We start from the raw sequence: 26,404 nt of genomic DNA, 5'->3' as shown, positions 1-26,404 counted from the left end.
AAGAAGAAGCCTTCTAGAATCTGTAATCTGTGGATAGCCCATATGTTCCTGGATATGATGATGCTGCTGCTTAAAAGGTGAGTGAATCTGAAAATGAAGTAAAAGTTAAAAATAAGCAGAATTAACACTATGCAGTCACTAAGACTGGGAGACATGCACCTGGCAAGCGCAACAGGCTTTCTGTGAATTTCAGGACAAAACAGGTGAATTGATAATAGCTGTGTGAAACTTCTTCCATACAAAGAAGTAGAAACTTATTTCCATACACTGCATTCTCTTAGGAAGAAGTTCCACAGATCTGTTACCTACTGTATGTGAAACAAAACAAACAAGGAAGTCAACAGCAACAACAAAAAACACCACCAGGGAAAAAAGAAAACAAAAAATCTCTTCTCCCTCTCCTCCCCCTCCTCCCCCCCAATAAAAGGGGCAGGTAAGAGAAAAAATAAAATAAAAAAATAAATTAAAGAGAAAAGAGAAAAAAAGAAAAAGAAAAATCAACAACAACCTTCCACCCCAACAGAATCCCACTTATTTTTTGCTTCGTTTAAAAGCTAGTAACCTTGTTGGAATGAAATATCTATCCCACCACTATAAAATATGTCCAGCTATAAAGGACTTTATATGTCCTTTTGAAGCTATATGTCCTTTTGAAGTTCCTATGAAACCACCTCCCAAACAAACATGTTTTATATTTTTTTAGCTTTTATTTGTTGAGATAGTTAATTCAAGAAAAGCACAGAGTAATGCACTGGTTGTGAGGTGTGCAACGTATTTAAAACAAACAATCTATTAAAATAGACTCAGATTCAGATGTATATTTATAATAAAAAATATAATAATATTATTATAATTGTATAATTTCTACAATTATAATAAAAATGGGAATGAATAGGAGTTAAAAAAAAAGTTTGTGAGAAATGTAGTTTCTTTTCAAAGGATGATAAAGTCTTAGATGTACAAATACTGTAGTACTTTAATCTTTTTTCTTTCTTTTTTTTTTTTTAATTAGGCATTCACATTTTTTTGAGAGTTACATATTGCTGCATAACAGTCTTTTAAGTAATTTAGCCTGATTTAGGCAACATCTTAAGTCCTGCTTGTAGGTAGTATAAATGAGATTGTTTTCCTGTAAGTGTAGTACTTGTGTTCAGTGAGATGTACCAAACAAGAAAAAAAAGGTCACATAACTAGAGTTTATTCAATGTTTTCTTTGACATTAACTTTCATGCATGATAAAGAATCATAGAAATGAAGTTATAATTTTGGAAACATTGGTAAGATACATGCATGTGTGGTTATACATTAATTATTTGTACAGTATGTTTGCTTATACACAGAACACATTAGTTGAAAAAGGTTGGTACACAGAGCTGTGCTATACTGATACTTGGAATACTAAATACTAAATAAACACTATTTCTTAGGATATATCTGCAGAAAAAAATGTGTTTGATATTGTACTTCCATTTCTAATGACAGCATGTATGTTTATAGATAAATGTTTTGTAGGAACTCTTTGTTTACATATAAGTTGCAGCAGTTTTGTGTTTATAATATAAAATAAAAATTTTATAAAAATGCTCAAAGGTATGTAAAAGGCAAGTAATATCATTATCTGAAAGTACTTTAATGTTTCCTCCATGTCCCAAATCTTTATTTCCTGATAACACAATTATCTGATACCTGATGTCTTATGCTTAGATGCCTTTGAACTGAGACATCTATTAAACTCAGATTTTGGATTTGATACTCTGTCTCTCCTGAATTTATTACATATTTGGCCTTGAAAGTTACTAAATATGAAGACATCAAGTTTTTGTCTCATTTTGTTTTCTGCTGCAAGGGGAGGATATGGCTCATAAGATGTCTTCTGCAGATATAAAGGGACTATCCAGTCAAGGTATGTCAAAAAAATGTAATTATTAGGTCAAATGTTTTATCAAAAAAAAAAAAAAAAGTATTCTGAAAATGTACTAATGGGATGGGTTCTTACCAACATTTCTGTTCCAGTTTCATCAGAAATACTAGCTCAGATAATTGCCCGCATTATATTTACTGAACTGCTACATATTTGTGGGGGTTGGTTTTCTTCCAACTTGCTCAAATTATTTTTGACTTTATAGGTTTGAATTTAGTTCTCCGCAGAACTATAAATGATCAGGGAAGAAATATAGTTTTCACTGTCATTTTTTTTTCCCTAGAACTTTGTGGCATATGAAAAAAATTTGAATATTTCTGTTATTCTTGAAATATTAGTCAGCAACAGTTTTCTTACAGTATTCGTTGGTTTTAGCACTTCAGTTCATCTGTTTACTGTCTATCTCCAGACCAGCTCTTTGACAGATGTTGGAATCTATATATGTCAGTTCAGGAACAACAAAGGGAATCATTCTGGGACTTGTTTCTGGGTTTGAAAGAAAGATCCCTTGAAATTAAGAACAACATTTTGATTGATTAAGTTGGAGGAGACTAAGTAGTTACACTCCTTTGTTTTTTTTTTTTTTTTTTCTTTTTTCCTTTTTCAAAACAAACAACAAACAAACAAAAGAATGTCCTATTAAAAACCAAGGACTTACATATGTTAGATGAAAAGCAAAGACTGCTTCATATAAATGTAACACTTATAGTACAGTAAAAAACTAGAAAATATCATCTTTTTTTTTTTTTTTTTTTTTTCTTTTCAGCTATATCTCAAGATCAGAAAGAGAGAGAAAAGTGAACAAAAAATATTTTCTAAAGCTTCAAAATCAGGGTGGGTGCTTGGTTTGTCATGCATAATGTCTTCTGATAAATAAACAGTCAGCTGTATTAGTTTTAGCTTTCACATCTTTATTTTACAGTAAATCTGTAGTTTCAGAGAGGAAAAGAGACTTTTCCAATCAGATTGTCAGCCGAGTAATTAGTGTCAAGCAAAGGTACATAAAACAAATATGTACTATGGGGTTTCTCTTTGCAAATCTGTCTCTCTTCAGTCTTTAGTATCCTTTATGTCTTTAGTATATACAGGGGTTTATCATTGCAGGATATGTCTAATCCTACAAGATGTACAAGGAGGGTTGTTGCTCAACTGAAAGACATCTTCAGAAGTATCATAGATACATTATATACAAATTTCATTTTTCCCAGTTTTGGTTTGATTTCAGTGGGAGTAATGTGTAAGTTCAAAGTTGTATTGGTCTACGTTTGCTACTTCTTGATTCTTTTCAGATGTATTATTAATACAATTTATTTTATTAATTAATTTTCTTTTTAATTGCTATACAATAAATTATTTTCTTTAACTTTTCCTTTCATCTCAGTGGATTGGAAGTATCTTGTTTAGGTAAATCTACATGACATATACCAATAATGACAATTACAAAAAGAAATAATGAGATACGAATAACGTGTATTGAGAAAAATTATAGGAAGTAGAGATTCAGTTATCAGCTCAGCTTAAACTTTATAAATTGCTTTCCAAGTAAAATATAATCTATTCTTTTTAGCAGTAATGACCTGAGAAAGAAGTAATGAATGTATGGCTGAGAGGTCATAGCTTGACACATCAAATATGTTCAGTATTTGAATACATCTTTGAGAAATGCCTGTTGATAGGTGTGCAGGTTAGGTGTACAGACAGATAGGTGTGTAGAAGAAGGAGAATAAGGAGGAGGATAATAGTAATAATAAGTAATAATAATGAAGAAGAGGAGAAAGAGGTGGGAATGGAAGGAAAATATTTTAGTGTTTTATATTTTGTCTTTTTCTCTCAATACCCAAACCTAGTTTAATTAGCAATAAATTAATTTTCCCCATGTATAATCAGTTTTGCCTATGAAAGCAAGAGCAACTGGTAAGTGCTGTCGCTGTCTTTACCTTGACCCATGTGTTTCTCTATTGCATGTTCTCCCCCATCCTGCTGAGGTGGGAGCACGAGAGGGGCTGGGTGGGCATCTGCCAGCCAGTAAAGGTCAAAAACCATATGTGTTGTTTTTCTATGGACCAGAGAAACCACAAAGCTTTTTCCTATGTATTCCCACATATGGGATGCTTTCTCTCTTCAGCATAGCAGGGGATGTATATTTTTATACCAGTACAAATTTGCTTGGAGAAGAACACTTCAGTATTTAGTTCCTGAGAAAGTCAGCTGAACATAAATGCCACATATTCTAGACTTCATTTGACAAAAACTTATTGGATAATAACAACTAAAGTTAAAGTCAGCTATATTCATTTAAGGTGATGATTTGTTTTGTTTTATTGAAAAATATCTGCTACATTTATTTCCGTCATAGACAAAATATTCAGAGAAAAAAATCTGTATGCATTTCCATCCAGATAATTTCTAACATAAGTTTTTCAAGCTGTTTTATCTAGCTGAAGTTGAAATCAAGATTCTGAGTATTATTGTAGGTTTAATATTGTGGGTAGAGTTAAAGTAGAATAGCCTAATCAGAAACAGTAGTCATAATAGAGGTGTATTATAACTCAATAACAGTTTAAGGTGTTATGTGTATAGTTTTTGCTATGGGACTTAGAGGTGTACTGATGCATGTTGTTTAAGCACTTGGAGGCTTTCAGGAGTGTAACTCCTAGGCTACATACACAGCATTACAATAAGAGGCTTTCAGTAGATGTTTTAAAATAATTTTGAGTTATTTGATGTTAATGAAGAGGACAGAATACCGACACAGAATCACCCAAAATAAACTGTAATACTAGAGATGCTTTTCCGCTCCTCCCTCCCTCCAAACTGCCCACCATGCTCCCTTGTAATATTGTAAAGAAAGATAGTTATTCTTCATATACTAAGAAATACCATTCTGAAGTGGAAGATAAATTCTGTATTTTAATTTAACAAAGTGTCAGTCTAGAATGAAGACATAACCCCACCACCTCACCTGTGGAGTTCACGGCTATGCTTGTCAGAGTGTTCTTACCTTTTTCTGCAGTAGTTTGCTTGGGTGATCTCAGAGACTCATCTTCTGTCTTCCTCCATTGAAACAAGATATTATTCTGGTGATTAGCTGGGAGTCCTATGTGTTGCAACTAATGGCAGACACATTTTGAAGTATAAGAAAACATAGTCATCCAGAAACTCTAACTCAGAATAAAACAAAGGAACTTATCTGTACTTGTGTAAGAACAATTAAATACGATGACTATAAACTTAGTCTTCAGGACCTTAGATGAAGTTTCTTCAAGAGGAGTTAACAGACACTTGATCACTGAAATATCTATTATTTACATCTCCTGTCCTTTTGTATACGTACCAAAAATAGAACCGCTGAGGCCCTGATTTGGGAAAACTTTCACAGAAACTGAAGTTCTCTTGACTGTAATGCAAGATATACAGTTTGATTATCAAACAGAGCCAAATGCAAATTCTGATGAGATTTAACAGGCTCTTGACTGCTTTTGTAAATAGAGGTAAAATTTTCAAAAAGCAAAATACCACTTGCTAAGACATGTTAGAGACCTGTTGTAGTGTTACTGCTATTTTAAAGATGAAAATGTTTGTTCTAGTAGTCCCTAGAATAGAATAAATCAGTACATCATAGAGAAGGGCACATATGAATATTAGTAATGAAAATGAATTGGTTGTGTAATTGGCAATACTTATCAAACTATAGATAAATTCAGGTAGTTTATGTATGCATCTATTCATGTCAGTTGTCATCTACTCCATGACTGGAAAATTCACCCCAAAGAAAGATATATATACAGGGATTCAGTGCTCTCCACTCTGAAACACTAGGACATTAATGCTCCTCTCACTGTCCCCTTGCAACAATCTTTAAAGATTTGGGGCTCAAAAAACCCTCATTCTTACAAAAAATAAAAAATAAAAATATTGAAGGCTATGCAGCAAGAAAAGGCAAGGGTCTATGACAGACCATCTATCATCAGTGACTGAGTGAACCCTAAGGTGAAAGGAAACATATCTTACCGTAGCACTAACAAACTGTAAAAGTGAAAGGACACTGTCTCCTCATGGTAGTTGCTGATGCAATGGTGTGTTTTGAATGTTGCAAATGAATTTAGATGAAACCTTTAAAGACTGCTAGCTAACCATAAACCATGATTGCAATTCAGTGGTTAGGAACCAATTAAGTGTATTGCACTTGAGGCAAAGAATGAAAGAGTAAGTTACTATCAAATTTTAATGCATACAACAACCTCACAGTTCAGCACACTAGCTTTCCAATCTTAAAGTAAAACATACCAAAGACAATTAAAACATTCTGAATGCACCCAGGTGTAAATACACTTGAATGCAATTACTGAAGAAAATTATTTTATATCAGTAGAAGTATGAACATTCACTTAATCTCAGCTGTGCAATCAACCTTTAGGGCTGCTTAATGCTAATAGAGTTTATAGTCAAATGCCTTTCTCAAATAATTAAAAAGAAAGAAAAAGAAAAAGAAAAAGAGAAAGAAAAAGAAAAAGAAAAAGAAAAAGAAAAAGAAAAAGAAAAAGAAAAAGAAAAAGAAAAAGAAAAAGAAAAAGAAAAAGAAAAAGAAAAAGAAAAAGAAAAAGAAAAAGAAAAAGAAAAAGAAAAAGAAAAAGAAAAAGAAAAAAAAAGTGGTCAAGGATCCTGATAACTTCAAAGTGTGCAAACATTTGGGCACTGACTTCTGCTTATAGGACCTTGCCTCCTTGGTCTGTACCAATTACTGTTAGGAATACTTACTAGAGTACAAGAGGGACCCTGTCTATCAGATCCTTCCCTGAGACACTCGGGGGAGTCCCCTCTTCTTCTAGCCCTAGGGAGCTCCCAGTCCCAGAAGATCTTTATGGCTGCATGGGCAGGCATGTACTTTTAACTCCCCTGTGGACCCACATTCTGCATTGCAAGTTCTGAGCATTAAAATTCTGCTAAAACAGTTTCTCCTCCCATGGGTTTGACTTCTGTCTTTTCATCAGTCAATGCACATTAAATTGGATAGGACTTAATTTCTTAGCATTTTAATTTTGTTTATTTGTTTGTTTGTTTGTTTTTAATTTTATTCTCATTTTGGCTTTCTCATCTTCCTTTCTGATAAATAAAATGATTTAAAATAAGAACCATAGCTGACGACTTAGTTACTTGAGATTCTTCATATTCTCTCTTTTCCCTCTTTTTTTCTGCAGTGTCCATATGAAACCCTGCAATTCAACTTCCTAGCACTGTCTCCAACCTGAAAATCAATTTTACTGCTTAGATTCTTCTGCTAGAAAGAAATGAAATTGGAATCAAATTCAGGAATACCAGTTGTAATCCTGAAACTTCTCCTTAAGGAACACAGAAGTGTTTATTAGTGTAAAATAGGATTTTGTTTGAAGATTTGTGCAAGTTACTTCTGTAATGATGTACAGTTTGTGGTTGCATTTTTATTTTTATTTTTTTAATCAAGTCAAGTAGGCAGGACAGAAGGTTGGCTTGACTGAACAGAGATCTAGAGTTTACATGGAAAAAGAAAGCGCATGGCCATTGGAAGCAAGGTCAGGCAACATGGGAGGACTACAGGGATGCTGTTCACCTATATAATATCAAGAAAATTTATGCAACCAAAGCTCAATTACAGTTAAAACTAGACAGAATTGTGGGGGATGATAAGTGGTTTTTGTTTATTTGTTTGTTTGTTCGTTTTTTAAATATGTATTAACAGAAAAAGGAAGACCAGAGAAAAGATTGGTCCATTACTTGAAGCCACCTCACAAGCAAGGATACAGACAAAGCAAAGACATTCAATACCTTCTTTTCCTGTGTCTCAAACACTGCCGATGAGCTCTGACACCCAAGGTACCCTGAGCTGGAGGGTTGTGACTGCAGTAATGATAAACTCCTAGCCAACCCTGAACTTGTGTGGGATTTGCTGCTCCACCTGGATGTATATAAGTTAATGGAGCCCAATGGGATTCATCCCAGGGCACGCAAAGAACTAGAAGATGTCATTGTGAGACCTCTCAATAATTTTTCAATGGTCTTTTGAATGTGGAGAGGTCCAAACTGTCTGGAAGCTGGCAAATATTATTCCAGTTTTAAAGAAGGACAAATAAGAAGACCCTGCTAATTACGCTCTTGTCAGTTTCACTTCTGTGCCTGGTAAAAATATGGAGAAAATTATTCTGTGAGTTATTGAAAAACACCTGAAGAGCAATGCAGTCATTATTCAGTAACTTTCTGGACAAAATGTCAAGCATACAGCTAGATAAAAACATAATGCAATGTGTGAACATTTGGCTTGTGGGTTGGGCTTAAAGGGTTACAGTAAATGGGGTTGCATCAGGCTGTCAGCCAGTCACAACTGGGATTACCCAGGACTCCATTTTAGGGTCAGCTCCCATTACTGCTTTTGTAAGTGACTTGGATACAGGACCTGAAGGTATTTAGTATAAGTTCATGGATGACACTAATTTGGGAGGAGCTATTGGCTCCCTTTAGGGTAGAGAGGCCTTGCAGAAAGATCTTGACAAATTAGAGAGATGGGCTATCACCATCAATATGAAGTTTAATAAGAACAAGTATCAGATTCACATCAGTGTGCACAGATGCACACTGGAACAGGCTCCCCAGGGAGCACACTGGAACAGGCTCCCCAGGGAAGTGGTCACTGCACCGAGCCTGACTGAATTTAAGAAGAGATTGGACTGTGCACTTAGTCACATGGTTTGAACTTTTGGGTAGACCTGTGCGGTGTCAAGAGTTGGACTTGATGATCCTTAAGGGTCCCTTCCAACTCAGGATATTCTATGATTCTATGATTCTATGATTCTGCACCTGAGCAAGGGCAACCCTGGCTATACGTACAGACTGGGGGACAAGGGGCTGGAGATTAGCCCCACAGAAAGGGAACTGGGGGTTTTGGTCAACAGCAAGGTGAACATGAGCCAGCAGTGTGCCCTGGAAGCCAGCAAGGCCAACCATATCCTGGGATGCATCAAGTATGGCATTGCTAGTCACTTTAGGGATATGATTGTCCTGCTCTACTCTGTGCTGGTAAGGCATCATCCTGAGAACTGTATGCAGTTTTGGGCACCACAGTATAAAAAGGACATAGAACTATTAGAGAGTATCCAAAGGAGGACTATGAAGATCATGAAGGGTCCGGAGGGCAAGATATATGAGGAATGGCTGAGGTCTCTTGGTTTGTTCAGACCAGGGAAGAGGAAACTGAATGGAGGCCTCCTGGCAGCCTGCAGCTTCCTCGTAAGGGGAGCAGAGGGGCAGGCACTGAGCCCTTCTCTCTGGTGACTAGTGATGGGACTTCAAAGAATAGTGTGAAGCTGTGTCAGGGATGGTTCAGGCTGGATATTAGGAAAAGATTATTCACTGACAGGGTGGTTGGACACTTGGAACAGGTTTCCCAGGGAAGTAGTCATTGCATGGAGGCTGACAGAGTTCAAGAAGCATTTGGACAATGCTCTCAGACACATAGTCTAATTTTGTGGGTGGTCCCATTGGATGTAATGGAGTTGGACTCCCAGGATTAGACTTCATGATTCTTGTTGGTCCCTTCCAACTCAGGATAGTCTATGATTCTATACCAGGATGTGTGTTTCATCTTATCCTTGTACTTATCCTTTCAATTTTATTATTTTAGTCTGACATTACACTAATAACATCTTCAATGTAGCCTTAAAAATAGTCTTTACAAAGTCTTTTGATAGCACATGCAATTTACAATATTTCTACATAAAGTTTCCTGGTGTGTACTCACTCTCCTATGCTACTGCTTTGAACCTTTATCTAAAATTGTTACTTGTATGCATTGGATTTTGTTGTCTAATATACCCTCACAGTACTATATAGATACTTTAAATCCCTAAATAAATCAGTGTGCTTCCCATTTTCCCCTTCATTAGTGCTACTTCAGGATTATTTCCTCTTATTAACACCATAAGATTTATCACCCTAGTAGAGAGGAAGGTCTACAATCCAATACACCTGGGATTATTCTGTTTCGTTTTTCCCTTTCTCTAATATACATTGAACAAAATAACTGTTTAGCATTTCTTAAACATCTGTGAATTTCCTTGTAACCGGATAGTTTCATCTTGTCCTTTGAGTTTTTTAAAGTGTTCTCACACTTGACAGATAGGAGCTAAAATCATGATTTAAATCTTGAAAACTATGCCTTCATTATTGTGGTGGCTTTACTCAGGTGGGCAGCAGAGCTCCACCACAACCACTCTCTCACTCCCCCTCTCCTCAAAGAGGAAGGGGTAGAAAATACAACACAGAGAACTCGAGGTTTGAGATGAGAAAGATTTAATAAAAGGGAAAGGGAATGGGGAGAAAAAGAAACCACAGAAACAGTGAAACCACAGAAACATAAAAGTCCACGCGGAAGCACAGAGAGAAGGGAAAAAATTATTCTCTAATTCCCATCAATGAGAGATGTTCGGCCACGTCCTGGGAAGCAGGGCCTCAAAATGCGTAGTGGTTGTTCAGGAGGAACAGCCCCCTCCCCCATGAGAGCCCCCCCTTTTGTTGCTGAGTGTGACATCAGGTGTTATGGAATATCCCTTTGGTTGGTTTAGGTCAGCTGCCCTGGTGATGTCCCCTCCCCATCACTTGCCTACCCCCAGCCTGCTGGCTCGTGGGGGCTTGGAAGGAGTCCTGATGCTGTGCCAGCACTACACAGCAATAGACACAACACTGGAGTGATATCAGTGCTGTTCCAGCTACAAGTGCAGAGCACAGCACTGTGTGGGCTGCTGCAGGGAAAAGGTGACCCCAGCTCAGGCAGACCCAACACAATTATTAATCCCAAGCATTCACATACAAAGAGTCTTTTTGAGTATTTACTTCTTAAATTTCAAGTTTCTCTTGAAAGTAGGACTGAAAATATGATTTTCTACCCCATTGCTAATAAATATCAAGATTTTCATCTAATAACATGACTCTAGGAGTTATGGGTCTGTTAAAGAAAGAAAAAAACATTAACTATTGTGGAGGATGAAACCAAGGGAACATGCAATAGTGATTTTTTCAAACATTATATGAGATGTTTTGTGAACATGTAATTTAGACATAAATAGGTACAAAGCATCTGCTAATGACTTTTCAAATTTGAGGCATGCTGGAGGCATTTCAAAGAATATTCAAGCACAGCTTGAGAGAACAGACAGTACAAAGGGAAGGCTGCACATAGATCTGGTTCTCTATATTTTGTATAAAGCATCAATAGGAGCTTTAACATTTCTCTGCAGAAAACCTGTGATGTATAGAAAAGAATAAGGGAGAATAGGAAACTTTCTTGCGTAAACTATCACTAAGTGATCATGGAAATTTATCATTTAAACAACCCATTTCTTTAAACAGTAATAGAACTATTTTCTAGGACATTAATTGTGGATTATTTGTATTGTGCCTATATAATTAAAGGTATGTGCCCATGCCTGTATATATGTATATACATATATATGTATAAAATGAAAACAGAGATATTGTGTGAAAGACAAGTGTGTCAAAATAAATTTGTTCAACTACACCTGTATTTTTTTTCATATGATTAACATTAACTATGCTAATGAGGTATTTCTTCATTTCAGTAATTCAGGCATTATCAGCTGTGAAGTGTTTGGTAAATGTTAATTCTATACAGGACACACATTTTTTATTTTTTATTTTCTTAAATCCATTGTTGATTAATACTTTTCTGAAAGCAGAAATGTTGGAATATGATGCTCTTTAAACTTACAGAATCACTGTTTAGTCCCCCACTGAGTGAAAAAACTAGCAAAAGAAATTTGCAAAAGAAAGATACATTTAAATACCACCTAACTAGATATGTGGAAACAAGTTGAGATGTGAGATGCGAGAATGTGTCCATTCCATTCACATTTACATAAATTCTTTCTGTTTCATACTCCTCACTGCTATACTAAGTTTTGTTTAGATGTCTTGAGTTATGAGGTTTAAGTCAATTTTTCTTCTTTCTCCTAAATCTCCAAGATTTGCTCATATTTTCAATTATGTATTTTTTTTTCAGTTAGCAAAGTTTTAGCAAATCAAATACTCATTCTTATATAAAAAGATTTGAGTGAAAATTTGAATCATTTTATAATTTCAACAGTTTATGACAATATAATCTCAGTTTGAGTCGATATTATTGTTTCTAATATGTTATGATTGTACTTGGTTGTGAAGTAGAAGTTCTGCTCACTGCAGCTTGATAACTGAAAATGAACAGTGTGGAACTGAAATGCAATCAGGCAGGAAAGATTAATTACAAAAACTTACTCACTCAAATAGTTCTCAAAAATCATGAGACCTTTATTGCTTCTGTGATATGAATACTAAGTAACAGTGATCGCCACATTGCAATTTTATATCATTATATTTTGTGAAATACCAAGTAAGACCTCTGTTAAGCATCTTTTTTTTTTTTTTTCTGTGAATTTGAGAATTTGAGCTGAATACTTTTGCCTTTTTTATTTTTATTTTGTATATATAAGAAAAATAACAGAAATTAATGGAAAATATAAAGTATCTCTACAGAGTGAGTTGGCATGTGAAAGACTGACTCCAGATGTATATTCCACATATGCATATATATACATATGCATACATACACTCACACACACATAAATCTGATATATATATATTTATTATTGTTATATATTTCTTAAAATAAGTGATACTTTGTAATTCCTTACTTTTTGTTGAATGAATTACTGTTATATAACTGCAAACCTATATAATTCTTGAACAGAGATATGGCTTTAATATTCATTACAGAAACATCAATATTTATGTTCTCCAGGACATAAAAGTGAATGGATGTTCACTGGTTTTATATGAATACACAGGAAGACTCTGAGGCCCTTGGAAAGCTGCATATTCTACATAAATGCTTTATAAACCCTTAAAAAGGACCAAATATAACTGCATGAAAATGAGATATACTTACTTAGTATACCACTAACATCTATAGAACTGTTCAAATCCTCTGTAGAGAGGAAACAGGTTGTACTTCACTTCAATGTATATGTGCTAAATTAGTCTCATGTGGACAATTACTTTTGAAGAATATTATACCATAGTGAGAAAAAATCTTTCACCTTCAGGTTTACATCTTTCTGTAAGACTTCTTAATGATGTTTCTGTCTTATTCTGATCTATGCTACTTTTTCCATGGTTCTGTAAACTTAATGTCAGACTGCAGTAGTTATTGTGTGTTCTCACTGTGTTCATCAGAACATATAATCAAGTCTGGCAAGTTTAACTGTGAAGTATGAAAACCCTGTCTCTGGTGGCATGGAGTATTGCCTGACTAGCAGAAATGTATTTTGTCAACATCAGTGATTTTTTTCTCCCTTTTCATATACAGATTGAGACACTCATTAATCATGATCAGTAAATCATTCATCTATGTTAGTTTTTATACAGAAGATCACTACAATTTTGTTTCTCCTATTCTTACTGTTTATTCTCTGTTGACTGCACAAAACTGAACATCATGCTAGCTAAGTTTTGACCCTTGGAGGTGAAATATAAATTATTTCAGCTAATCTGCCATTCAGTGTTTCCAATGGGTAAGTGAAACAAGGAGCCTTTATTATTATTATTATTATTATTATTATTATTATTATTATTATTATTATTATTATTATTATTATTATTTACTATTTTAATAACAGATAATGTCATGTATTTGATTAGATATATGACAAAAATTGCTCTAGGAGTTTCCATTTTATCTGTATACACTACAGGGATTCATACACTTCTTTATCACTCTTTTCCTCCCTGCTTTATGTTTGAGGCATGGGTGAAAGGAGCATGATTTCTTAGCTTCTATGTATTATAGAAACTAATACCAATTTTCTGTTGTGAGAAAAATCACATAGAATTAAGTGAATCTTGGAAGCATATTGCACATCAACTGCAGAAAAAATTATTGCTCGCCCTTCAGTGCAATGATCACTTTTTGTTTTGATGTTGCTTTCAACTAGAGAAAACTTATGATAGACATCCAAAGTCATATTCAGCCAAAAATCTTTTCAAAGTTATACAGCAATTATTGTTGATGTAAACAAAGGTTGAGTATAAACTGAGTGATGATAAGTCTAAGGACAAAGTAACATAAATTGTTGCTGTAACTGAGAACCATGTACTCTGTTGGAGTTTACACCAATTAACTCACTAGCAGCAGTGGATACCAGTGCCAGTAAACCCTACCCACATCTCATTCAGTATCATGACACAGGAGATAAGATCAGGAAGGATCAATAAAGACATTGCTCTCCAGTAAAATAAATAAATAAATAGAGAAGAAAATAAGAAATCTTCTCAGTCCTGTAATAAGCAGTAGTATAATGGCAATATATGAAGAATTATTTTTGCCCATCATGTGAAGCAATAAAAATCAAAAGTGTGAGATAATAATTTGGTATAATTTGGATTTTAGCAGGTTTTTTTTTTTTTTTTTCTTTTTTAGCAGTTGCAATTAAACTGTAATACATAGAATCATAGGCTACTCTGATTTGGAAGGTACCCACAAGGGTCATTGAGTCCAACTCCTGGGAGTCCAACTTCATCTAATCCAACAGGACCACCCAAAAATCAGACCATATTCTGAGAGAATTGTCCAGATGCTTCTTGAACTCTGTCAGGCTCGGTGCCGTGACCACGGCCCTGTGGAGCCTGTCCCAGTGCATGACTACCCTCTCACTGAATAACCTTTTCCTAACACCCAGCCCAACCCTCCCCTGTCCCAGCTCCATGCCATTCCCTCGGGTGCTGTCACGGTCCCCAGAGAGCAGAGCTCAGCGCCTCCCCCTCCGCTCCCCTTGTGAGGAAGCTGCAGGCCACCAGGAGGCCTCCATTCAGTTTCCTCTTCCCTGGTCTGAACAAACCAAGAGACCTCCTCATATGTCTTGCCCTCCAGACACTTCACCATCTTCAGAGTTCTACTTTGAACACTCTCTAATAGTTTTATCTCCTTTCTACACCTGCCGGTCAACCTACATCTAAAGCAAGCTTTTCTAAAGCAATGGTTTAGATACTTATACAGAATGCTTTATATCAGAAATATTCAAGTAGAAACTAGTAAATATATATGTAGAAAGAGAGAATGAATGAGATATCCATTTTCTCTTTTTCTGCATGGGCTCTAATACTTTATTTTCAAAGTATGCAGATAGGATTTTGGTAAATATTTCCTACTATAAATTCTTTGGAATAGTATAGACATTTAGAGTGACCAGATGTATAAGGGTGCAAATATTTTAACATCTTAAAGGGACAAGTAAAGTAGACAGCTTAAAATGATTTGAGAATGCATGGAAAGGATGATAAAGAAGAAATGATTAACACTAAATAAGATCGTTGCCTAGATATAAGTCTATCCAATCTACTATATGTTTCAAGATTATAAAAATTTTAAGAGGTGAAAATTTTACTTCATGGCGAAAAACAATGATTACTTTTTGAATTTCCTTCTTGCTGGAAGTATCTGATTTTATATCCTGCAACATTTTCATTACTCTTCCCCTCTCTCTACTTTCCTCTATCCCAGATGTTATGAAAAATAAATAAAGTACATAAAGAAAGATTTTAAACCAGTATAACTCCTATTTATCAAAAGTCAAGTTAAATAGGCAATTGTCAAACAGAGGAGATTTATTCTTAGCTGAGTAATTTAATACTCATTTAATTGATAGGTTGGGGAAAAATGGAAAATCATTACTAATAAAGTTTTCAGATGACTTATAATTGTTGCGGTGGCACAAAACAACAAAAATTCAACAACAATGAAATCAAAGCGTTGCTATAGGAAAAAAAGTAACTTTTGTAATAATTACACTGTGAGAATCTGTATAGTTGGAAGTAATGATGCTGAAAAGAATAATGATTGATATCAGATGAATAACAACTTGAACTTAGCCTTCCAACAATTCATTTTGTCTGAGATAAAAATATTTCTTTGTTATCTAAGCAGGGGATAAACAGATCCTATATATACTGTTAAGATAGGATGGTTTCTCATGCAAGGCGTGCATTAAGTTTTAAAAACAGTACTTTACATTTAGAAAGATGAAAGTAGCAAAGAAGATGTAAAATTGATGAAATGAAATTACTATCTTAATAAAAAAATGAATCACATTCTAGTTTACTAAAGAGAAAATTTTGCTGGACTTTATCATAATTTACAACTACACGAATCTGAAAGTGATTTCTGATGATGGAGAGCTCTTAACTGCAGCCAAGTGCAGTTAAGATGAAGCCTTGAAAGAATGTACATATCTAACAACAATTAAGATTTGAAGCAACTTATCAGAAGAAAGGAATATATGTTCATATTATCATGAAAATTTTGACCATCAGCAGTCTTTTTTGAAGTGGAAATTCCATCACAATAAAAATGCATGGGATCCTCATGGAGAAATTCTCTCTCTTGTGTAAGCAAGTCTTGTAATCATAGCACAACCTTATGGGTCTATCATCTAAAGAAACATCTTTAATTTTCCTACGACATCTATCTTTAAGCAGCTAGGTTTTTAAGTGAAGCATGTTTAGTTTATTGTCCTAATATTCCCACTGTTGTATCTGGGAAGTTTCTGTGACTTTGCTACTTCTATTTCCCTTAAGCAGAGGTCAGCAAAAACAGCTGTAAGCTAAGATACACTCAATCTGTAACAGGATCAAGAGTGTGTAAACGGAGGTGTATGTGATTTTATCAAAGGGATTTAAATATTCATTCCTTCCTGTGCCCTCTCTGTCTGTAAAAGACTGTCTGTTTTGTTTGCTTCAATATGTTGTTTAGTTTAAAAAACTGTAACTTGTGAAAAAAATAAAAAACAATTTTTATTTTTATTATTATTTTTAATAAGAATATTTAAAAACATTTATGGTTTTGTTACAAATGTTTTATAACTTTTTGTTGTTATTTGTTTGTTTAGTTGTTATCCTTTGTATAGGAAAAAGATGCTGTCAGATCTACCTCAAAAATCAGGTTGATTTGTGATCCTGGGATCCTGGAATTGCTGAGTGTTAACGCAACAACATAAGCAACGAAGGCTGGTTGTTGTATGGTTTGTTATTCAGGAAATAGCTTATCTTTTCTGAGGGGCAAAGCAAATCACAGAATTATCTAGGTTGGAAGAGACCTCCAAGATCATCAAGTCCAACCTCTGACCTAACACTAACAAGTCCTCCACTAAACCATATCCCTAAGCTATACATCTAAATGTCTTTTAAAGACCTCCAGGGATGATGACTCCACCACTTCCCTGGGCAGCCCATTCACAACCCTTTCGGTAAAGAAGTTCTTCCTAACATCCAACATAAAACTCCCCTGGCACAACTTTAGCCCATTCCCCCTCGTCCTGTCACCAGGCATGTGGGAGAACAGACCAACCCCCAACTCTCTACAGCCTCCTTTAAGGTACCTGTAGAGGGCAATAAGGTTGCCCCTGAGCCTCCTCTTCTTCAGGCTGAACAAGCACAGCTCCCTCAGCCACTTCTCGTAGGACTTGTTCTCCAGACCCCTCACCAGCTTCGTCGCCCTTCTCTGGACTCGCTCGAGCACCTCGATGTCCTTCTTGTAGCGAGGGGCCCAAAACTGAACACGCTACTCAAGGTGCAGCCTCACCAGAGCTGAGCACAGGAGGACAATCACTTCCCTAGCCCTGCTGGCCACACTGCTTCTTATTGAAGCCAGGATGCCATTGGCCTTCTTGGCCACCTGAGCACACTGCTGGCTCATATTGACTATCCACCTATACTACCAGGTCCTTCTCTGCCTGGTAGCTCTCCAACCACTCATCTCCCAGCCTGTAGCTCTGCTTGGGGTTATTGCACGTCAGGTGCAGGACCCAGCACTTGGCCTTGTTGAACTTCATGCAGTTGACCTCAGCCCATCGGTGCAGCCTATCCAGATCCTCCTGCAGAGCTTTCCTACCCTCAAGCAGATTGACACATGCACCTAACTCGGTGTCATCTGCAAACTTACTGAGGGTGCACTTGATCCCCTCATCCAGATCATTGATGAAGATATTAAAGAGGACCAGTCCCAGCACAGAGCCCTGGAGAACGCCATTAATGACTGACCTCCAACTGGACTTGACTCCATTCACCATGACTTTTTGGGCCTGGCTATCCAGCCAGTTTCTAACCCAACGAAGTGTGCGCCAGTCCAAGCCAATAGTAGCCAGTTTCTTGAGGAGAATGCTGTGGGAAACGGTGTCAAAAGCCTTGCTGAAGTCAAGGTAGACCATATTCATAGCCTTTCCCTCATCCACCAAGCGCGTCACTTTGTCATAGAAGGAGATCAGGTTCATCAAGCAGGACCTGCCTTTCATAAACCCATGCTGACTGGGCCTGATCGCCTGCTTGCCCTGCAAGTGCCACGTGATGACACTCAAGATAATCTGTTCCATGAGCTTCCCTGGCACTGAGGTCAAACTGACAGGCCTATAGTTTCCCAGGTCTACCCTCCAGTCCTTCTTGTAGATGGTCATCACGTTGTCTAGCTGTCAGTGAACTGGGACCTCCCCCGATAGCCAGGACTGTTGATAAATGATGGATAGGGGCTTGGCCAGCTCCTCTGCCAGTTCTCTCAGTACTCTCGGGTGGATCCCATCTGGCCCCATTGACTTGTGCACATCCAAGTGCCATAGCAGGTCACCAACCAGTTCTTCGTGGATAGTGAGGGCCACATTCTGCTCCCCATCCCCTTCCGCCGGCTCAGGGTTCTGGGTATCCAGAGAACAACCAGTATTGCCGCTAAAGACTGAGGCAAAGAAGGCATTAAACACCTCTGCCTTTTCCTCATCTCTTGTAACTAAGTTTCCCCCCGCATCCAGTAAAGGATGGAGATTCTATTTAGTCCTCTGTTTTGCGTTGACATATTTGTAAAAAGATTTTTTGTTGTCTTTAACGGCAGTAGCCAGATTGAGCTCCAGATGAGCTTTGGCCTTTCTAATTTTGTCCCTGCACTGCCTCACAACATCCTTATAGTCCTCCTCAGTGGCCCACCCTTTTTTCCTAAGATTATAAACCCTCTTTTTTCTCCTAAGCTCAAGCTGCAACTCTATGTTGAGACAGGCCGGTCTTCTTCCATGCCGGCTCGTTTTTGGGTACGTGGGGACAGACCGCTCCTGCGCCATTAAGATTTCCCTCTTGAAGAGCGCCCAGCCTTCCTGGACTCCTCTGCCCTTCAGAACCACCTCCCAAGGGACTCTACCAACCAGTGTCCTGAGCAGATCAAAGTCAGCCCTCTGGAAGTCCAATACAGCGGTTTTACTGGTCCCCTTTCTGGCCTTGCCAAGAACAGAGAACTCCACCATTTCGTGGTCACTCTGCCCAAGACAGCTTCCGACCACCACACCTCCCACCAGTCCTTCTCTGTTTGTGAGGGATCAATCAGTCTTTTAGAGGATCAGAAATAACGTGTTTTATGGCTACAGTTGAGGAAATAGTTCCTTCTGTTTTTGCTGCTGCAGGCAAGCTTTGAAGTGAAAGTACAGATTTGCCTTCCAGTTAAGTGTCTGTACGGAGGAGGAGCCATCACCATCTGCATATGTTTTAAAAAAGCAGTGGGATTCAGTTGTATTTTCATCTCTCTTCAATAGAGGAATAGGGATAATTAAAAGGAGTTTCCTTTTAATTTAACAATCTTATTTCCAGTTAGGCTTTTAATGTGATGATTAATTAAAGGATAATGCTACAATTAAATTATTTCTAATGGCTGCATATAGCAGAGGCCTTGAAAGAATCACAAACATAAGTGAGGAGATTATGTTGTGCTCAGGATAAGAGATGAATCTGCTTTTACACTGAGAAAGAGAAAATCAGCATGGAGATGAAAGCTCAGCAAGAAGTACAGACAATCATGTTATTCCCCTTCTTGGGTTGTGCATGACACACACATACTCACTTTTCCCATTTGGGTTACTGATATGTATAGAATGAAAATGTGTCATTTAATCAACTATTGACTTAAAAACTAAGTAGCTTGGCAATGTTTGAGGTGGATGGTGTACAATAAAAAGTATAGCTGCAAGAGCAAGGCCCCATTGCAGTTTATTAACAGAGCTGCATCCTCAGTAGGCTTGCAAAGATTTAGAGAGAATGACTACTGGCAAGTGAAGCCTTGTTGTTGAATGAGCAGCCACTGTAATGAATCCAGAAAGGCTATGCTTAGCACAGCCCCAGTGTGGCTCATGTTGATTGAATTGTAAATTGAGCTGGTGTAAAACTGCAATACCTACATGCAGTGGCATATTATGTATGTTTTTGTTTGTTTGTTTTTCAATGTGATCTGAAAAAATACCAGAGAAATGTTCATATATATTAGTATTATCTAAGACTTTATTTATTAACATAAAAGAGAAGTTTGACAGAATCTCAAATTGTTATAGTTTCTTTTTAAATATCTTTAAAATAAAATAAAATAAAATAAAATAAAATAAAATAAAATAAAATAAAATAATAAAATGAAATAATAAAATGAAATAATAAAATAAAATAAATCAATACCAGGTATTTAAATATTTTATAGATATTTTAATTACAGTAGTTTTGAAAATCACAAGGTGTTTTACAAAAGTCTCCAGTGAGTCACCTGAATAAGCAAATTCTGGATTTGATCCCAGGTATGCAAATGTATTTAGACTTAAACTCTCACTGACTTTAAAGTAGCAATCTAAAATTGGAAGAAGGTGGGTCTGCTTCTTCTTGTGCATGGGTGAATTTGGCTGATGAATTCTTCATATACTGTTAAAATGAAGGAGTCTTTCCCTTAGGCTGTGGAAGAGCAGCAGAATGAGGTCTAATCTTAGAGCAGTCACTGTAGCAATGGTAACTCCTTTTTCAGGGTACGAAATAAAAACTTCCTGATTTGCAGATATACTTGCAGATATATCTTCTCTTACTTCTATCTGACCTTATCTTGCAACAATATTAATCTGGGAGACACATTTATTTAACTTCCTTCCTTCCTTCCTTCCTTCCTTCCTTCCTTCCTTCCTTCCTTCCTTCCTTCCTTCCTTCCTTCCTTCCTTCCTTCCTTCCTTCCTTCCTTCCTTCCTTCCTTCCTTCCTTCCTTCCTTCCTTCCTTCCTTCCTTCCTTCCTTCCTTCCTTCCTTCCTTCCTTCCTTCCTTCCTTCCTTCCTTCCTTCCTTCCTTCCTTCCTTCCTTCCTTCCTTCCTTCCTTCCTTCCTTCCTTCCTTCCTTCCTTCCTTCCTTCCTTCCTTCCTTCCTTCCTTCCTTCCTTCCTTCCTTCCTTCCTTCCTTCCTTCCCTCCATTTATGGATATTTCATCAACACTGTACACAAAATTATTACACTAAGCAGAATAAGAAAATGTAATCTTGTGTAGCCTTCTATGCTGGGCGCTATAAGAAAAATTAAGTTACAATCAAATTAGAATTAATATCAAAGAGAAGAGAATAAGAAAGAGACGGGTGCAGAATGAATTTCCTTTTCAGATAAAGTAAAACTTTCAACAACAACAAAAAAAATCAATACTAGCATTCATTAACTGGTATCCTGATTGTAGCATACAGTTATAGTTTACCTGATTTAGGAATATATCAGCCTGAATCCTTCCTCTCTTAACCCCCAAGTCCACATTCAACTCTGACACTAGAACCACCTTTTCTGCCCTCTCATCACTCCCTTACTTTCTAACCTCCACAAACCTTCTTCTATCTCTTTGCAATGTCTTGCAAGTTGGGAGGCTAGGAGACAGCAACCTGACTCTCTTATCTTTTTTTCAGACAAAAAGGGTCCCAGTGTTTTAGCCAGAATTGAAGATCATGCAGGAGACCAAGTTCTGGATTAGGAATTAAAGGGAAGACCAGACAAAGTGACATCATAGTGGGGGGCTCTTAAGGCCACTTGAGCAGGAAGACTGAACAGCCCGAGGGCCTCTACAGACAGATAGAAGTAGCCTCACATTCACAAACCCTTGTCCTCATGGGGGACTTCAACTACCCTGGTATCTGTTGGAGGGACAACGGAGCAGGGCATAAGCAATCCAAAGAGAGGTTCTTAGAATGTGTTGATGTTAACTTCCTTCTACATTTGACAGAGGAGCCAATGAGGAGAGGTGCTATGTTGGACTTTTTTCTCACAAACAAGGAGGGGCTTGTTAGAAATGTGAAGGTCAAAGGCAGCCTTGGCTACAGTGTACATGAAATAGTGGAGTTCAAGAACCTTAGGGCAAGTGAGGAGGGCACAGAGCAATCTCAAAACCCTGGACTTCAGGAGAGCAGACTTCAGCTTCTTCAAGGACCTGCTTGGTACAGTATTGTGGGATAAAACCCTGGAAGAAAGAGGGTCATAAGAAAGCCAGTTAATATTCAAGGGTAAACCTCCTCAAAGCTAAAGAGTGATGCATCTCAAACAAAGAGAAAGACAGGCAAAAACAACAGGAGGACTGCATGGATGAACAAGGAGCCAAACTCAAATACAAAAAGGAAGCCTACAGAGGCTTGGAAGTAAGGCCATGTAACCTGGGAGAAATATATAGACATTGTGAAAGCATCCAGGGCTGAAGTTAGGAAAGCTAAAGCCCAGATAGGATTGAATCCTAGCCGGGCCCAAAGAGTCGTGGTAAATGGAGTCAAGTCCACTTGGACACCAGTCACTAGTGGCATTCCCCAGGGCTTGGTGCTGGGGCCGGTCCTCTTTAATATCTTCATTGATGATCTGGATGAGGGCATTGAGTGCACCCTCAGTAAATTTGCAGATGACACCAAGTTAGGTGCGTGTGTCAATCTGCTTGAGGGTAGGAAAACTCTGCAGGAGGATCTGGATAGGCTGCACCGATGGGCTGAGGTCAACTGCATGAAGTTCAACAAGGCCAAGTGCTGGGTCCTGCACCTGACGTGCAATAACCCCAAGCAGAGCTACAGACTGGGAGATGAGTGGTTGGAGAGCTGCCAGGCAGAGAAGGACCTGGTAGTATAGGTGGATAGTCAATATGAGCCAGCAGTGTGCTCAGGTGGCCAAGAAGGCCAACAGCATCCTGGCTTCAATAAGAAGCAGTGTGGCCAGCAGGGCTAGGGAAGTGATCATCCCCCTGTACTTGGCTCTGGTGAGGCCGCACCTCGAGTACTGTGTTCAGTTTTGGGCCCTTCGCTACAAGAAGGACATGGAGGTGCTCGAGTGAGTCCAGAGAAGGACGACGAAGCTGGTGAGGGGTCTGGAGAACAAGTCCTACGAGAAGCGGCTGAGGGAGCTGTGCTTGTTCAGCCTGAAGAAGAGGAGGCTCAGGGGCGACCTTATCTCTCTCTACAGATACCTTAAAGGAGGCTGTAGAGAGTTGGGGGTTGGTCTGTTCTCCCACATGCCTGGTGACAGGATGAGGGGGAATGGGCTAAAGTTGTGCCAGGGGAGTTTTATGTTGGATGTTAGGAAGAACTTCTTTACCGAAAAGGTTGTTAGACATTGGAACGGGCTGCCCAGGGAAGTGGTGGAGTCATCATCCCTGGAGGTCTTTAAAAGACATTTAGATGTATAGCTTAGGGATATGGTTTAGTGGAGGACTTGTTAGTGTTAGGTCAGAGGTTGGACTTGATGATCTTGGAGGTCTCTTCCAACCTAGAAATTCTGTGATTCTGTGAATCTGACCAGAAACATCAAGGGCAACAGAAAATATTTCTATAAGTACATCAGAGATAGAAGAAACACCAGGGAAAATGTGGGTCCTCTACAGAAGGAAAAGGGAGACCTGTATACCTGGGACATGGAGAAGACTCAAGTACTCTATGACTTTTTTTGCCTCAGTCTTCACCAGCAAGAGCTTTAGCCACCTAATTCACAGAACCCAAAGCCAGGAGCTGGGAGCATGAAGAATCATCCACATTAGGAGAGGATCAGGTTCAAGACCACCTAAGGAACCTGAACATGCACAAGTCTCCTGGACCTGATGAGATGCATCTGAGGGTCCTGACGGAACAGGCAGATAAAGTTGCTGGGCCACAACCAATCATATCTGAGAAGTTGTGGCAGTCTGGTGAAGTTCCTACTGACTGTAAAAAGGGAAACATAACCCCATTTTTAAGAAGAAAATAATAATAATAATAAATAAATAGATAAAAAAGACCTGGAGAACTACAGGTCAGTCAGTCTCCTCTCTGTGCCTGACAAGATGACAGAGTAGATCCACTTGGAAATTCTAATAAGGCACATGGAGAGCAGAGGGGTGATTGATGACAGCCAACATGGGTTCACTAAAGGAATTGTGCCTGACAGATTTGGTGGCCTTCTACGATTGTTTTACAGCAATGGTGTATAAGTGAAGAGTAATTACATCATCTGTCTGGACATGTGCAAAGCATTTGATATTTTTCTCCACGACATCCTTTTCTCTAAAATGGACAGACACATATTTGATAGATGGACCGCTTGGTGGGTAAGGAATTGGGTGGATGGTCATGTTCTAAGGGTTGTGGTAAACAGCTCTGTGTCCTGGTGGAGACCAGTGACAATGCAATGAGTAGACAGAGAGCAGCACTGTGTATAAGGACTTGGTATTGGTGGACAAAAAAGTGGACTGATGGGCTAAGGTCAACTGTATAAAATTCAACAAGGCCAAGTGCTGGGTCCTGCACCTGACGTGCAATAACCCCAAGCAGAGCTACAGGCTGGGAGATGAGTGGTTGGAGAGCTGCCAGGCAGAGAAGGACCTGGTAGTATAGGTGGATAGTCAATATGAGCCAGCAGTGTGCTCAGGTGGCCAAGAAGGCCAATGGCATCCTGGTTTCAATAAGAAGCAGTGTGGCCAGCAGGGCTAGGGAAGTGATTGTCCCCTTGTACTCAGCTCTGGTGAGGCCGCACCTCGAGTACTGTGTTCAGTTTTAGGCCCCTCGCTACAAGAAGGACATGGAGGTGCTTGAGCATGTCCAGAGAAAGGCAACAAAGCTGGTGAGGGGTCTGGAGAACAAGTCTTATGAGGAGCGGCTAAGGGAGCTGTGCTTGTTCAGCCTGGAGAAAAGGAGGCTCAGGGGCAACCTTATAGTTCTTTATAAGTACATTAAAGGAGACTGTAGTGAGGTGGGGGTTGGTTTATTCTCCCACGTGCCTGGTGTAAGGACGAGGGGAATGGGCTAAAGTTGCGCCAGGGGAGTTTTATGTTGGATGTTAGGAAGAACTTCTTTACCGAAAGGGTTGTGAATGGGCTGCCCAGGGAAGTGGTGGAGTCATCATCCCTGGAGGTCTTTAAAAGACATTTAGATGTATAGCTTAGGGATATGGTTTAGTGGAGGACTTGTTAGTGTTAGGTCAGAGGTTGGACTTGATGATCTTGGAGGTCTCTTCCAACCTAGATAATTCTGTGATTCTGTGATTCTGTAATATGAGCCAACAGCATGCACTTGTAACTCAGAAAGCCAGTCATATTAAAGTTTGCATCAAAAGACGTGTGGCTAGCAAGTTCAAGGTGATTCTCCCCCTCTACTCTGCTCCTGTGGGACCCCACCTGTTGCATTCAACTCTGGATACCCCAGCACAAGAAAAATATGGGCTTGTTAGAGTAGGTCCAGAGGACAGCCATGAAGAAGGTAACAGGGATGGAACAACTCTCCTATGAAGAGAGGCTGCGATAGTTGTGGTTCTTTAACTTGGAGAAGATTAGGCTCCTTATAGAAGATTAAAGACCCCTTTTCTAGTACCTAAAGGAGGCCTACAGGAAAGTTGGGGTGGTACTCTTTGTCAGGAAGTGTCATGACAGGGCAAGGGGTAACATCTAAAGTAAAAGAAGGTAGATTTAGATTAGACATTAGGAAAAAATTCCTTACTATGAAGGTAGGGAGGCACTGAAGGTAGGTTGGCCAGAGAAGCTGTGGATGCCCCATCCCTGGAAGTGTTCAAGGCCAGGTTGGATGGGACTTTTAGCAACCTGGTCTAGTGGGAGGTGTCCCTGTCTATGGCAGAGGGGTTGGAACTAAATGATCTTTAAGATCCCTTTCAGTCCTAACCACTCTATGCCTCAATGAATCAGTAATTTTCAGTAATCCCCATCAGCCTTTTTAAGCCAGCATATATCAACTGACATTCAGTACCCACAGTGAGAAGACTCAACATCATTACTTCAGATTACCTAAAAAATTGACAGTTATTAGGGGGAAAACCCCACAAGAGCCTCAAAGACTATGTGGACCCAGTCACCTGGATTCTTTGTGATATCATCTGAGATTTTGCAAAGTAGTTTTCAGCTCATAACAGATACAGAACAAGTTTATGAATCTTATAATGTAGCCAGGGAAAAAAATCATCTTTAGTAGCACTGAGGTGGGAATATTACAGTGACAATGGGAATGTGTGAATATTGTAAAATTTCACCCCCTAAATGCAACACAGGCATCATTGTCATACAAATTAAAAGAGAAATTTATGGTTCTCAGTGAAGTTTTGTTCTAAACAAGACATCTAAAGAGTTGAGTTCTTGGGGTAATTCTTAAAGTCACTTTGCTT

The sequence above is a fragment of the Anas platyrhynchos genome, chromosome 2 (genome assembly GCF_047663525.1).
Source record: "Anas platyrhynchos isolate ZD024472 breed Pekin duck chromosome 2, IASCAAS_PekinDuck_T2T, whole genome shotgun sequence".
Taxonomy (NCBI): domain Eukaryota; kingdom Metazoa; phylum Chordata; class Aves; order Anseriformes; family Anatidae; genus Anas; species Anas platyrhynchos.
This window is presented reverse-complemented; position numbering follows the sequence as displayed.